At 54.1% G+C, this 12,672-nt stretch overlaps 1 protein-coding gene across 2 annotated transcripts in view; it reads left to right on the top strand.

Moving 5' to 3' along the window:
* The window catches only part of RGS12 (regulator of G protein signaling 12), a 120,549-nt gene that overhangs the window by 459 nt on the left and 107,418 nt on the right, over positions 1 to 12,672 (top strand). The gene's annotated exons all lie outside the window — the stretch shown is intronic.

A 12,672-nucleotide genomic window follows, 5' to 3' on the forward strand; every position in this document is an offset into this window, starting at 1 on the left:
AGACCCCAGCTCTGGGAATGCGGCGCAGCGACGCAGCCCTGTGCCCGCTTCCCGATGCGGGCTCCGAGCTGCGGCCCAGGGCAGGGGGTGGGGGACACTGCGAGGCTCCGGAGCTGCGGGCGCAGGCGGGGTGGTGGCCTGGAGTTGTGGGTGTAGACCGAGTGGCCAGGGGCTGTGAGTGTAGATGGAGTGGCCCGGAGCTGTGGGTGTAGACTGAGTGGCCCAGAGTTGTGGGTGTAGACGGAGTGGCCCGGGGTTGTTGGTGTAGACGGGGTGGCCCAGAGTTGTGGGTGTAGACGGAGTGGCCTGGGGCTGTGAGTGTAGATGGAGTGGCCCGGAGCTGTGGGTGTAGACTGAGTGGCCCAGAGTTGTGGGTGTAGACGGAGTGGCCCGGGGTTGTTGGTGTAGACGGGGTGGCCCAGAGTTGTGGGTGTAGACGGAGTGGCCTGGGGCTGTGGGTGTAGACGGGGTGGCCCAGAGTTGTGGGTGTAGACGGAATGGCCCGGGGCTGTGGGTGTAGACGGGGTGGCCCAGAGCTGTGGGTGTAGACGGGGTGGCCCAGAGCTGTGGGTGTAGACGGGGTGGCCCAGAGTTGTGAGTGTAGATAGAGTGGTGGCCCAGAGCTGTGGGTGTAGACGGACCACAGGGCAGGCCACCACTCTCTGCCTCGGCTTCCCCGTTGCAGGGTTGGATTTGTAATGGGACCTGCCTGTAACCGTGGGGTCGCTCAGGGTTGTGAGTGGATCCGTGTGGTCAGTGTCCATCAGTGTCACGTGCTGTGGTTAAAGGGCACCTGTGAGGCCGTGGGACCCGCAGACGGACCGTGAGGCTGGCAGGGAGGGAACTGCTCCTCCGGAGACCCTCCACTCCAGGTCTGAGACAAGCACCTGGATAGGTGGTGGGCAGCGGGCAATGAGCAAGAAGAGAGATGTTTAAACCCTGCCTTAGGGACTTATAGTTGCAGTGGGACGTTTCATCAGAACATCCTCTGACCCAGTGGCCTTGAGCCTAGAGGTCCTGGCCGTGGGGTGGGGACGTGGGGCCTGGGCCTCAGGGATGCTCCTCAGAGGGGCACAAGCCCATCACCGAGGTGCCCACCCCGGTGCTGGGTAGTGGAGCGCCTCTGGGAGAGGTGGGCACAGGAGGACCTGGGCTGGCGAGTGGAGCGGATCCGGGGTGGGGTGGGTGGTGGCGTCATGTGCGGGGTCAGGAGGTGAGCAGCGGGTGCTAGGTAGGCCGGCGCCCCAGGCTCAAGGGCAGGCTGGTTTCCCCCTCTTCTAGGAGGAGGGCATCTGGGAGGAAGGGGCCGGTGGCCAGGCAGAGGAGCAGCTGCAGGCTGGGAGGCCTGGACTGGGTGGCCTTTTCGGAGGAGGCAGCCAGCCTGCAGGGGCATGTGAGGAGGGGGAGGCCGGGAGGTCCAGGCCTCCCACAGCAGAGGAGAGCACGTGCGCTTTCTGATTACACTGCCTTTAGACGCTTGCCTTTGTCTGAAGTGGGTAAAGCAAATGTCAGGATGAAGGAAGAACAGCGTGTCGTTAAGACTCGACACAGGCTGTCCAGCGAGTCCATGCGTACACGAACATAGCGAAGCCACGGTGTGTTGCGTTTTCTCTGAATTTGGTGGAATTCACAGACACAGTTTACTTTCTGATTAGCACCTGTATGAGTTTCCCGTGGTGGCTGTAACCGAGGACCACAGCCTAGTGGCTTAAAAGCAGAAGCGGATGTCGGAGGCTGGACATCCTCTCGGCTAGTGGGGGCACCCTCACGCCCGGCCTGCACCATCTAGCCCTGGCTTCTGCTTCCCTCTTTGTGTCCTGGCTCCTTGCTCTGCGTCCCTCCTAGAAGGACACCGGTGGTCACACCCGTGTGTGGAACCCGGGTCCTCTCCCCAGGCAGGCGCTTTAGTGTCATCACACCTGCTAAGGCCCTGTCGTCTGTAAGGTGACGTTCACAGCTCCAGGGCCTCTGGCCTGGTGTCCCTGTGGACTGCCCTGGCCACTCCTGCAAGGACTGGGGTCTCTCCTGTCGTGGGCTGGGGGGCAGCCGTCTCACACCCCCACTGAGGGGGCGCTGCTGCTCCTGCCTCCTGGTGTCCCCGCCCAGCACTGGAGGAGAGGCCGCAGTGGTCCCGGGGAGGAGATGAGCCTGGCTTGGGGTTCTGGCTGGCGGATCGCTCATGTTTACTTTTGGGGGTGGCAGTTACCCACTCCTCTGGCCGTCCGAGAAGAGCTGTAAGCAGGGCCTTCCGTGGTGGTCCAGGGGTTAGGACTGTGCTCTTACACTGCAGGGGCCTCGGTCCCATCCCTGATCGGGGAGCTAAGATCCTGCACACTGCTCAGTGCGGCCTACATACATAAATAAGTAATGTAAAAAAAATAAAAGCTGTAGTCAGTCCTCAGAAGTATACTGAAACCACGGGCATGTTCGATTTTAACAAGCATGTTTCCCTGTGGTTTCTGGGGGTTCACCAGATTCAACCCTGAGACCGTGGACTAAAGACAAAGGAAACGCCCGGCTTGTCCTTCCTGTGCTCTCCGCTCTCTCCTCTCTGCCCCCAACCCGGTCATCAGATGATAGCCCACGCCTGTCCTGCCGACTCTTTTTTTTTTACACACACTGTGCTACGTATATATCTTTCTCTACGTCTTATTTTTGTCCCTTACTGTGGTCTTGGCCACCCTTCTAGGACACTTAGATGAGGAGTTAAACCTACTGATTAAAGAATGAAGACAGCAGGCGCTCTCCTGTCCTGCTGGCTGCATCTCCCAGGGCAGGCATCCCAGGCTCCGTCTTCTCAGGCATTTCCTCCATCTTAGCTGCTGTCTTAAAGTCTGTGTGTTTGATTTCTCTGGAAGGTGCAGGGACCCTGGCTCTCCCCTCCGAAGCGGTGGTGCTCCCTCACCCTCCGTTTCCCAGCTCAGTCACTGCACCGCTGGTTACACCAGTGTCTGCTGCTCACCTGTCTGTTCCTCGAACCAGGTGCCTGAGCACAAGCCCTTTCCTGCGCAGGCCTGTGGCTCCCCTCTTGTGGTGGCCCCTGGCTCCCGGGTCTGGCTCCCCACCCCGCTCTGTCCTGGCCCCTACGGGACCTGCGTGTGCAAGGTGTCTGCGCTCAGGACCTCTTCCCAGTCTGGGCTCACTCCCGGTTCTGTGGAAGTGCATGCTCATGATAGCCAAGAAACCTCATCTGGATTTTTCCTTTGCTCTTGATTTTGAAGATGGCTTTTCAGTTAAATTTTAGTTTAGCTGGGTATAGAATTCTACCGAGGAGTGTTTTCTCAGAATGTCGAAGCTGCTTCTGTACTGCATGTGGCACTTTCCCAGCTCTGGCGGGAAGCAGATGCCCTAGTGATTCTCTGTGATCTGGCCCCAGGAGGCCCGCAGGAGCATCCCTTGTTCCCTGAGTTCTGAGCCGTCAGAACACGATGACGTGTTCTCGTCACTGGTGGGCGAGGCAGCCCCGTGCAGCCTGGGCCTGGTCTATTTTTGTGTGCTTCTTCACTTTCTTTCAGTTTTGTGTTCTCTCTGGAACTCCATTTATTTAGAGGCTGGAACTCCGGGGCTGACCTAATCCTCGATCCTCCTCCTTTTGTCGATTTGCTTGATGTTTGCCCTGCTCTTGGGAGGTGGCACTAGCAGTAAAGAGCCTGCCTGCCAATGCAGGAGATGTAGGAGATGCAAATTCGATCCCTGGGTCAGGAAGATCCCTGGGGGAGGAAATGGCAGCCCACTCCAGTATTCTTGCCTGGAGAATCCCGTGGACAGAGGACCTGGTGGGTGTAGTCCATGGGGTCACAGAGTCTGACACAACTAGTCTCTGGTTCTTCTGCCTTTTTAAAATCCAGCTTGTACATGTGAAAGTTCTCAGTTCATGTATTGTTGAAGCCTAGATTGAAGGATTTTGAGCATTAACCTTGCTAGCATATGGAATGAACACAATTGTATACTAGTTTGAACATTCTCTGGCATTGCCTTTCTTTGGGATTGTAGTGAAGACTAACCTTTTCCAGTCCTGTGGCCACTGCCGAGTTTTCCAAATTTGCTGACATACTGAGTGCAGCACTTTAATAGCATCATCTTTTAGGATTTTAAATAGCTCAGCTGGAATTCCATCCCCCCACTAGCTTTGTTTGTAGTGATGCTTCCTAAGGCCCACTTGACTATAGATCACGTTTGGAACACTCTTAATACTAATGAAAAGTGTTGATTGTGGAAAACATGTGACCACAGACGGAGTAAACAGAAGAGCGTGGTCAGCGCCCAGGCGCTCTGCACTTGCCCGTGACGGCCGGTGACGCCTGGCCTGCCTTTCTGGTCTCACTTTGTTTTCTGTTTGTCCTATTTTTTGCTTGTTGTTGCTGCTTTTCCTTTCTTATCTTGTTTTGGGTTAGCTGAGTGCATGTGTATCTGTATTTACACAAAGGGATGCACTTGTTTGTATCTATGGGTTCATGTACCAAGTGTGTGTGTATCTGTAATAAATACACACATATTTTCTAGTACTGCATCTTAATTCCTTCATTGACTTTTTTGGCTGTACCTCTTTGCATTATTTTTTATTTTATTTTATTTTTTTCCATTTATTTTTATTAGTTGGAGGCTGATTACTTCACAGTATTGTAGTGGTTTCTGCCATACATTGACATGAATCAGCCATGGATTTACATGTGTTCCCCATCCCAATCCCCCCTCCCACCTCCCCCCCCATCCCATCCCTCTGGGTCTTCCCAGTGCACCAGCCCTGAGCACTTGTCTCATGCATCCAACCTGGGCTGGTGATCTGTTTCACCCTTGATAGTATACTTGTTTCAGTGCTATTCTCTCAGAACATCCCACCCTCGCCTTCTCCCACAGAGTCTAAAAGTCTGTTCTGTACATCTGTGTCTCTTTTTCTGTTTTGCATACAGGGTTATCGTTACCATCTTTCTAAATTCCATATATATGCGTTAGTATACTGTATTGGTGTTTATCTTTCTTGCTTACTTCACTGTGTATAATGGGCTCCAGTTTCATCCATCTCATTAGAACTGATTCAAATGGATTCTTTTTAATGGCTGAGTAATATTCCATGGTGTATATGTACCACAGCTTCCTTATCCATTTGTCTGCTGATGGGCATCTAGGTTGCTTCCATGTCCTGGCAATTATAAACTACATTATTTTTTAGTAGTCTAAAATGCCTATCTTAACTTTTTGCCATCTGTTTAGGGTTAATTTTATAACACTTTAGATAAAATGTAAGAGTTGTGTATTGTAATAGTAATAAAAGTTCCATTTGTGCTGCCTTTGAGCTATTTGTTGTCATTTGTCTTACATCTGCATATGCTCTAAGCCATGAAACACTGTTACAGTTTTTGCTTTAAGAAGTCATATGTATTTTAGAGATTGAAAGAAGGAAAATCATATTTTTAAAATGTTTACCCAGTATTCATCATTTCTGTTGTGCTTCCTTCCTTGGGTATAGATTTGACTTTCCATCTGGTATCAGTTTTCTTCAGCATGAAACACTCCGTTAGCGTTTCTTGCCTGTTGGTGACAGATTCTCCCAGTTGGGGTTTCTCTGAACTGTGCTCATTTTCGTCCCACTTTAAAGGACCGTTTTGCTGGCTTGGAGTCTGGGTTCTCTTCCCGGCCCTCTGACCGGCCCGCCCGCCTTCCGGGGGAGCCAGCCGTCGTGTACCCGCCCCTATGTTGCCTGCTCTCATCTGCACCTTTGAATCCCAGAGCTTGGACCGTGATGTCCTTGGGAAGGTTTTCTCTGAATTTATCCTGTGCAGAGTTTGTTGAGCTATAATTTTTTTTACCGAATTTGGGGAAGATTTGGTCATGGTCTGTTCAGATGCTTTCCCGCCCCGTTTCTGCTCTCCTCCTGATGCTTGTATTACATGTTTGTTATTGTCTCCCAGGGCACTCAGTCCTGGTTCTAAGTTAAAATTGTTTGTTTCTTTTTCATCTCTTTTTTCTTCCATCTGCAATCCAAATTAAGTCCATTTCGATGAGTTGTAAAATTTCAATTACTGTAGTTTTTATTTCTAGAGTTTCCACTTGCTTCTTTTTTTTTTTTAATAGTTTCCATGTCTCTACTAAAATAGGACAGCTGTTTACTGTGGCTGTATCTCCCGCTAAATCCTTGAACACACTGTATTAGCTGCTTTAAAGTCCTGGCCTGTAATTTCAGCTCTCGGGTTATTTCAGGATCGGTTCCCCTGGCCTGTTTGTCTCTTGACTGTGGGTCACGCCTTCCTGTCTCTCTGAGCCTCTAGTAGGAGGTTGTGCGCTGGACAGCGCAGATGATCCACAGCAGTGGATCTCTGTCCTGAAGAGCGTTGGTTTTGTCCTGGGAGTTGACTTGTGGAGACTCAGACGGCTCCATCGTGGTCTCTGGGGTGCTGGGGCTGCTGGCCCCTCGCAGTCTCCCATCCCCGGGGGGCTCAGGGCTCCCCAGGGCCTGGGCAGAGTTTACCCCCAGGTTTCGGGTCCTCCTCTCTCCCTGGCTCCCTCCCGTCTGAGATGCTGCGATGCCCCTCTCTTACCAGCCCCCCGTGTGCCCGACTCGGTTCTGTGCCCGAAGCTGGAGAAGCGCGGCGTCCGGCTGAGCCCCGGACGTGCCCAGACACCACTGCCCTTCCGCACCCCAGGCGGCCCCCTTCCTGCGGGGAGCAGCACCCCTGGTGTCCGCCCGCCCCCTCGCGCTCAGCCCCTGCGGGTGGTCAGGTTTTCTATCGTGCCCCCGGCCGAGCCAGGAGGACGTGTGAGGCTCTGCCTTCACTGGGGGGCCTGCTGGGCCAGGTGTTGCCCTCGGGGCTGACCTGTTGCTGGTCTGGAGAAGCGGGTAGCCAGGGAGTGACCCACTCTAGCCTAAGAGAAAGCCCTTCTTTAGCCGTCGAGGGCGAGTGGATGCCCGGGGCTGCACTTGCCACGCGCCTGCCTGGGGTGCAGACGGTGCGTAGAGCGCGGTGGCCCTGGGCGCCCCTCACTGCCCCCCTCCGGCGAGGTCACCGACGGTCAGGAGGGCGTCTGTCCGCTGACCTCTGACGGGTCGGTCCTGCTGCTGTGGGCCGAGAGACCCAGCTCAGATCCCCGCCCTGGGTACCTGCTCCTCACCCACCCTGCTGTCCAGCCCGGCCTCGTCAGGCTGCCTCTCCGTGCCAGTCTCTGTAAAGTGTGGTTAATGCTGAGACTGCCGTGCGGATGAGCTAGGAGAGTGAGTGTGAGACGCCGGGGGCCGTGTGGCCTGCGGGGCGTTGCGGGTGCCCTCAGCCTGGCTGCTCTGAGCTGGTGGGCACCCATGGGTGCATCTGCGTCCAGCCCCTATTTCATGCCAGCCTGTGGCCCGCCCCGCAAAGCCCAGCCTGGGACACATATTACCTGGAGGTACTTGGGCAGCGTGAGGTGCCCAGACCGCCTTCTGGTCTGGAGCCCAGCCCAGAGGGATGGGCAGTGGTGCCAGGCAGCCTGGCTGCTCCGCACCTCGGGGGTGAGCGGCGGGGGCCGGGGGAGGCCCTGGAGCCCCGCGGCGCACATTTCCCACGGCCATTGTAACACAGTACCGCCAGCTGGGGGCCTCAGGTGGAGGTTTATTTTCACTCAGCTGGATGCAGATGCCCGCCTGGAGGTGTGGGCAGGGCCTGCCTGTGCCCTCCAGAGGCTCCTGGGGGTGGGGGGGTCCTCCCGCCTCCCTCAGCTCCAGAGGCTCCTTGTGACCGCGACGCTCCCGCCCCAGTCCCCGCCTCCGTCTTCACAGGGCCTTCCCGGGCCCCCTTCCCTCTGCCTCCGCCAAGGACACGTCTGATGGCACAGGCCCGTGGTAACCGGCACGGCCTCCTCCTCTCAGAACCCGCCTGTAGGCCCATCTGCAGGGCCCTTTCCACAAGGGGCACTTCCAGGCTCTGGGCGTTCAGACCTCACGACTTTGGGGCCGCTGTCCGCCCAGCACACCCTGGACCTGGGGCGTGAGGAGCCCCGTGGGGTCACGGGCAGGGGTGGGTGGGGGCGGAGGAGGGTGGAGACGCGCCTCCTGCCACCCGCCCTGCCGCAGCCGTGCCTCCTGGGTGGGTTCCAGTGGGCACCGGGGACCCCGTGTCTCCCTGAGGGCGCCAGGGAGAGACGCAGGCTGCAGAAGCCTCCCATCCACCAGGCTGGAGAAAGCGGAGTCAGGATGCTGCGGCGCTCACGGCTTTTCCCTCTCGCGTCCTGCAGCCGGTGACCGGATCTGTAGGCGGCAGGCAGTCTCCTGTAGGAGGCCTGAAACGGGGCCCTCTTCGTAGTTAGATTCGTCAGATAAAACCTGCTGGGCAATATTTGGGGCCTACTTTGACTACAAAGATATTTGTCTTTTTATCTGAAATTCAAATTTAACTGAATGTCCTTTATTTTTATTTGCTAAACCCTGTAACTTTATTTATATCCTCCCTTCGCCAGGTTTAAAAACCACACACAGAAATAAATACAGAGCACAGATAAAAAGGGAGTGTCAAAGAGTAATGGGAAGGGAAAATTGAAATGGTTTAACCTCCAGTTAATTTGAAGGTTATTGAACCAGATTTTGTTTCTGGAGTCAGAAATAGCCCCGCAGTCCCATCAGCTGTAGACCCTGAAACACTGTAGCTTTGGCTCATTCTGCTCGCTTTTCCCCAGCCAGTTATGGCCAGGCTGGTGCCCCGAGCCAGCCAGGAGCTGGTGGGTGGGGTCTGCCCGCCGAAGGCAGGAGTAGGTCGGCACCCGCTTCTGGACCCACCTCCCACTCAGGCCTGGCTGTGGGGGGCCGGGTGGGGGCGAGGGGGCTCCTGGTTGGTGTGGTGCTTCTGGACAGTCAAGGCTTCTGGGTCACGGCCTCCATGTGTCCTGACCTTGTGGTACATGTACCCGAGCTGATGTTTCTGCTGCTGCTTACGACTGTCACGTGGGTGGGCGGGCTTGAGGAGGTCTCAGGAGGAACGGGGCAGGCTGAGCCAAGGAGTCGAGGAGGGAGGTGGGGGGTAGGTTCTGGAACGAGCGGTTTTTCAAGTAGGTTAGGGCTGCGGGGCTTTCTGTGTCCCCACGTCTGGGTGTGGTCGCATCGGCCTGTTGTCCCTCAAGGCGGCCGGCCCCGGAGGGCGGGCCGCCACTGGTCACCTGGTCACGCCTGTCTGCCTAGTGCTGCCGCAGGGGCCCCCGGCCGGCTCCTGGGTGGGTGAGTGAGTGAGCAAGCAGGATGGCCTTGGGTGCTGACGCTGGGCCTGCTCGGCTGGCACTGCGGCCTGGGCGGGGCCCTGGGAGCATCTGGGGGGACAGGGTGGCGTGGGGCGGGGCCCGCAGGTGTGGGCTCCTGCAGCTGCCAGCAGCCCCCACCCGGCCTGCCCCACCTGTCCCTGCCCCCACCTTAGCTGGGATCAGCCCTGCCGTTTCCCACCTGGATTCTGGCTGCCTGCCTGTAATTGAGACCTTTGTGAAATTCCTTCGTGTGTAGAGTGTTTTTGTTGTGACAGGATTCAAAAACTTACTCCAGAGTGCACGCATCCCAGTGTCTCCATCATGCCCAGCACACTGGAGTGCGATGCCCAGTGCTAGCAGAGGGTCCCTGGTCCCCAGTGACGCCCGTGTGCTTGGGAGCATGATGCCCAGTGCTAGCAGAGGGTCGCTGGTCTGCAGTGATGCCCATGTCCTCGGGAGCGCGATGCTCAGGGGTAGCAGAGGGTCCCTGGTCCCCAGTGACGCCCGTGTGCCCGGGAGCATGATGCCCAGTGCTAGCAGAGGGTCGCTGGTCTGCAGTGATGCCCATGTCCTCGGGAGCGCGATGCTCAGGGGTAGCAGAGGGTCCCTGGTCCCCAGTGACGCCCGTGTGCCCGGGAGCATGATGCCCAGTGCTAGCAGAGGGTCGCTGGTCTGCAGTGATGCCCATGTCCTCGGGAGCACGATGCTCAGGGGTAGCAGAGGGTCCCTGGTCCCCAGTGACGCCCGTGTGCTCGGGAGCGGTCTCTATGCACACGGACATCTGGCCGCAGCATGGGGTCTTCGTGTCTTCTGAGCTGCAGGGGTCTGGCCCCTCAGTGCCTGTGCCAGCCCAACTGAGGGCACCTGCTCACTGGAGGTCTTAAGCTTAAAAAATAATTGTTTTTTAACTTAAATTTTTTGTTATGGCACAGTTGATTTGCAGTGTTTTACACTTTTATTTTTTTCTTTTAGATGAGAGAGCACAAACATTTGCTTCTCTTCATTGGTTATCATGTGGGTTTTTCACAATGTAAACTTTATATAGCATCAGAATCACTCAGAAAGATGTAATACAGTAATAAATTTAAGTTAGTAACACGGACCTTTGTGATTTAAAAGTGTCTTTTCTGCTACGTCTAGACTCTCTTCTCCGCTTGGAGAAAAGGCAGAGGGCTGGCGTAGCAGGGGCGCCGGGGACGGTGATGAAATATTCAGGCCGCGAGGTGTCCGGTTCCCGGGGCCCTTCTGCTCTGCGCGCTTTGGGTGCTTGCAGGCTCGGTGGTCTTCCTCCCTCTGTAGCTGAGCCGCACTCGCCCGTCCCACGGAGGGAAGAGGGAGCGCAGAGTGTAAGACAGACACCCTGTGATGTCGTCTCGTGGAGGGAAATGGAGCTGGATGAGTTTAAAGTTGGTGCCTTAGCGTCTCTGTAGGCGGTAAGTATGGCATCAGCATCGCTGTATGTCTTCAACTTGACATTATTTTTGGAATTCCATGTCCTTTAACTTTATTAGACCATGAGTAATAATTGTGTTTACATTTTCCTGAGGTGTTTTGTATTCTTAAGTCTGCCAGTCTTTCATTTCCTCTCTCTCATTTTTTTCTCCTCTTTCCTAGTTGTCTATGTTTGCTGTGCCTCCAAATTCCAAGAGCCACTTCACTGTTTCGTGGTTTTGTTTTTTTTTTTAATTTGAGGGATAATTGCTTTACAGAATTTTGTTGTTTTCTGCCAAGTACCGTCATGAATCAGCCATAGGTACACACACACGCCTCCATCCCTCACAGATGTGTGGCTGCCTCACTGTGACCTGGCTCTTGCTGAGCTGAGATGGACGTGCCCTCCAAGGACACAGCCAGAGCATCCACTCCGCGTCTCTGCAGCCTGGCCTCTTGGTGTCTCTGGGCTTAAAGTGTTAAACCCTTAAAAACTGACATTTAAAAACAAACCCCAGGAAAAACTCTGCATAATAACCAAATGCAAAGCTGGAACATTTTATATGTTGTACTCCATTCAGTTCATCATAAATTATTCAACAACCATGCATCCCAATAATCTGGGGAGCTGCTGACCTGCTTCCTGAACTTAATGTTCAAACGTGGGAGATGACGCTCCCTAGAAATTGAGACAGGCCATTTGAGAAGCAGGTGGATAATTTTTGTTAGCAGGAATGTTTCAGGGGAGGTCAGCTTCCACACTGGCATTTGCTCCCATGCTAATGTGAAAATCGGGGGCAGCCAGGGTCTGGTTAAGAGCCCAAACTGAAGTCAGTCCACCCGAGTGGAATCCTAACTCTTGTCTTTGGTCATGGTTGTAGGCAGGGAGCCCGAGCCTTGGTTTCTTCTTCTGTGAAATGGGACCATCACACACTGATTGACCAGGTTGTCATCTGATAGTAATCATTTTTATTAGGTGATTTCCCCCATTTCCAGTCAGTTTATCTCTGGTTTATGCAGCATGATTCCCTTAATCAGCTCATTGCAGATTAGATTTGAGGGAAAAATGCTTAATCAGTGCATTGATGCTTAGAAATCAACATCGTGCTGTTTTGTGTGTGTTTGCAGCAGGAATGGGGACAAATAAAGTGACAGCGTTCATGTATTGGATTCAGTTCAGTCGCTCAGTTGTGTCCGACTCTTTGCGACCCCATGGACTGCAGCACGCCAGGCCTCCCTGTCCATCACCAACTCCCGGAGCTTGCTCAAACTCATGTCCATTGAGTTGGTGATGCCATCCAACCATCTCATCCTCTGTCGTCCCCTTCTCCTCCTGCCCCCAATCTGCCCCAGCATCAGGGTCTTTTCAAATGAGTCAGTTCTTCACATCAGGTGGCCAAAGTATTGGAGCTTCAGCTTCAACATCAGTCCTTCCAATGAATACTCAGGACTGATCTCCTTTAGGATGGACTGGTTGGATCTCCTTGCAGTCCAAGGGACTCTCAAGAGTCTTCTCCAACACCACAATTCAAAAGCATCAATTCTTTGGCGCTCAGCTTTCTTTATGGTCCAAATTTCACATCCATACATGACTACTGGAAAAACCATAGCTTTGAATAGACAGACCTTTGTTGGCAAAGTAATGTCTCTGCTTTTCAATATGGTATCTAGGTTGGACATACCTTTTTCTTCCAGGGAGCAAGCATCTTTTAATTTCATGGCTGCAGTCACCATCTGCAGTGATTTTGGAGTCCCCCAAAATAAAGTCTGTCACTGTTTCCACTGTTTCTCCATCTATTTGCCATGAAGTGATGGGACCAGATGTCATGATCTTAGTTTTCTGAATGTTGAGCTTTAAGCCAACTTTTTCACTCTCCTCTTTCACTTTCATCAAGAGGCTCTTTAGTTCCTCTTCATTTTCTGCCATAAGGGTGGTGTCATCTGCATATCTGAGGTTATTGATATTTCTCCCGGCAATCTTGATTCCAGCTTGCGCTTCATCCAGCCCAGCATTTCTCATGATGTACTCTGCATGTAAGTTAAATA

This window comes from Odocoileus virginianus, unplaced genomic scaffold (assembly GCF_023699985.2).
Source record: "Odocoileus virginianus isolate 20LAN1187 ecotype Illinois unplaced genomic scaffold, Ovbor_1.2 Unplaced_Scaffold_5, whole genome shotgun sequence".
Lineage (NCBI taxonomy): Eukaryota > Metazoa > Chordata > Mammalia > Artiodactyla > Cervidae > Odocoileus > Odocoileus virginianus.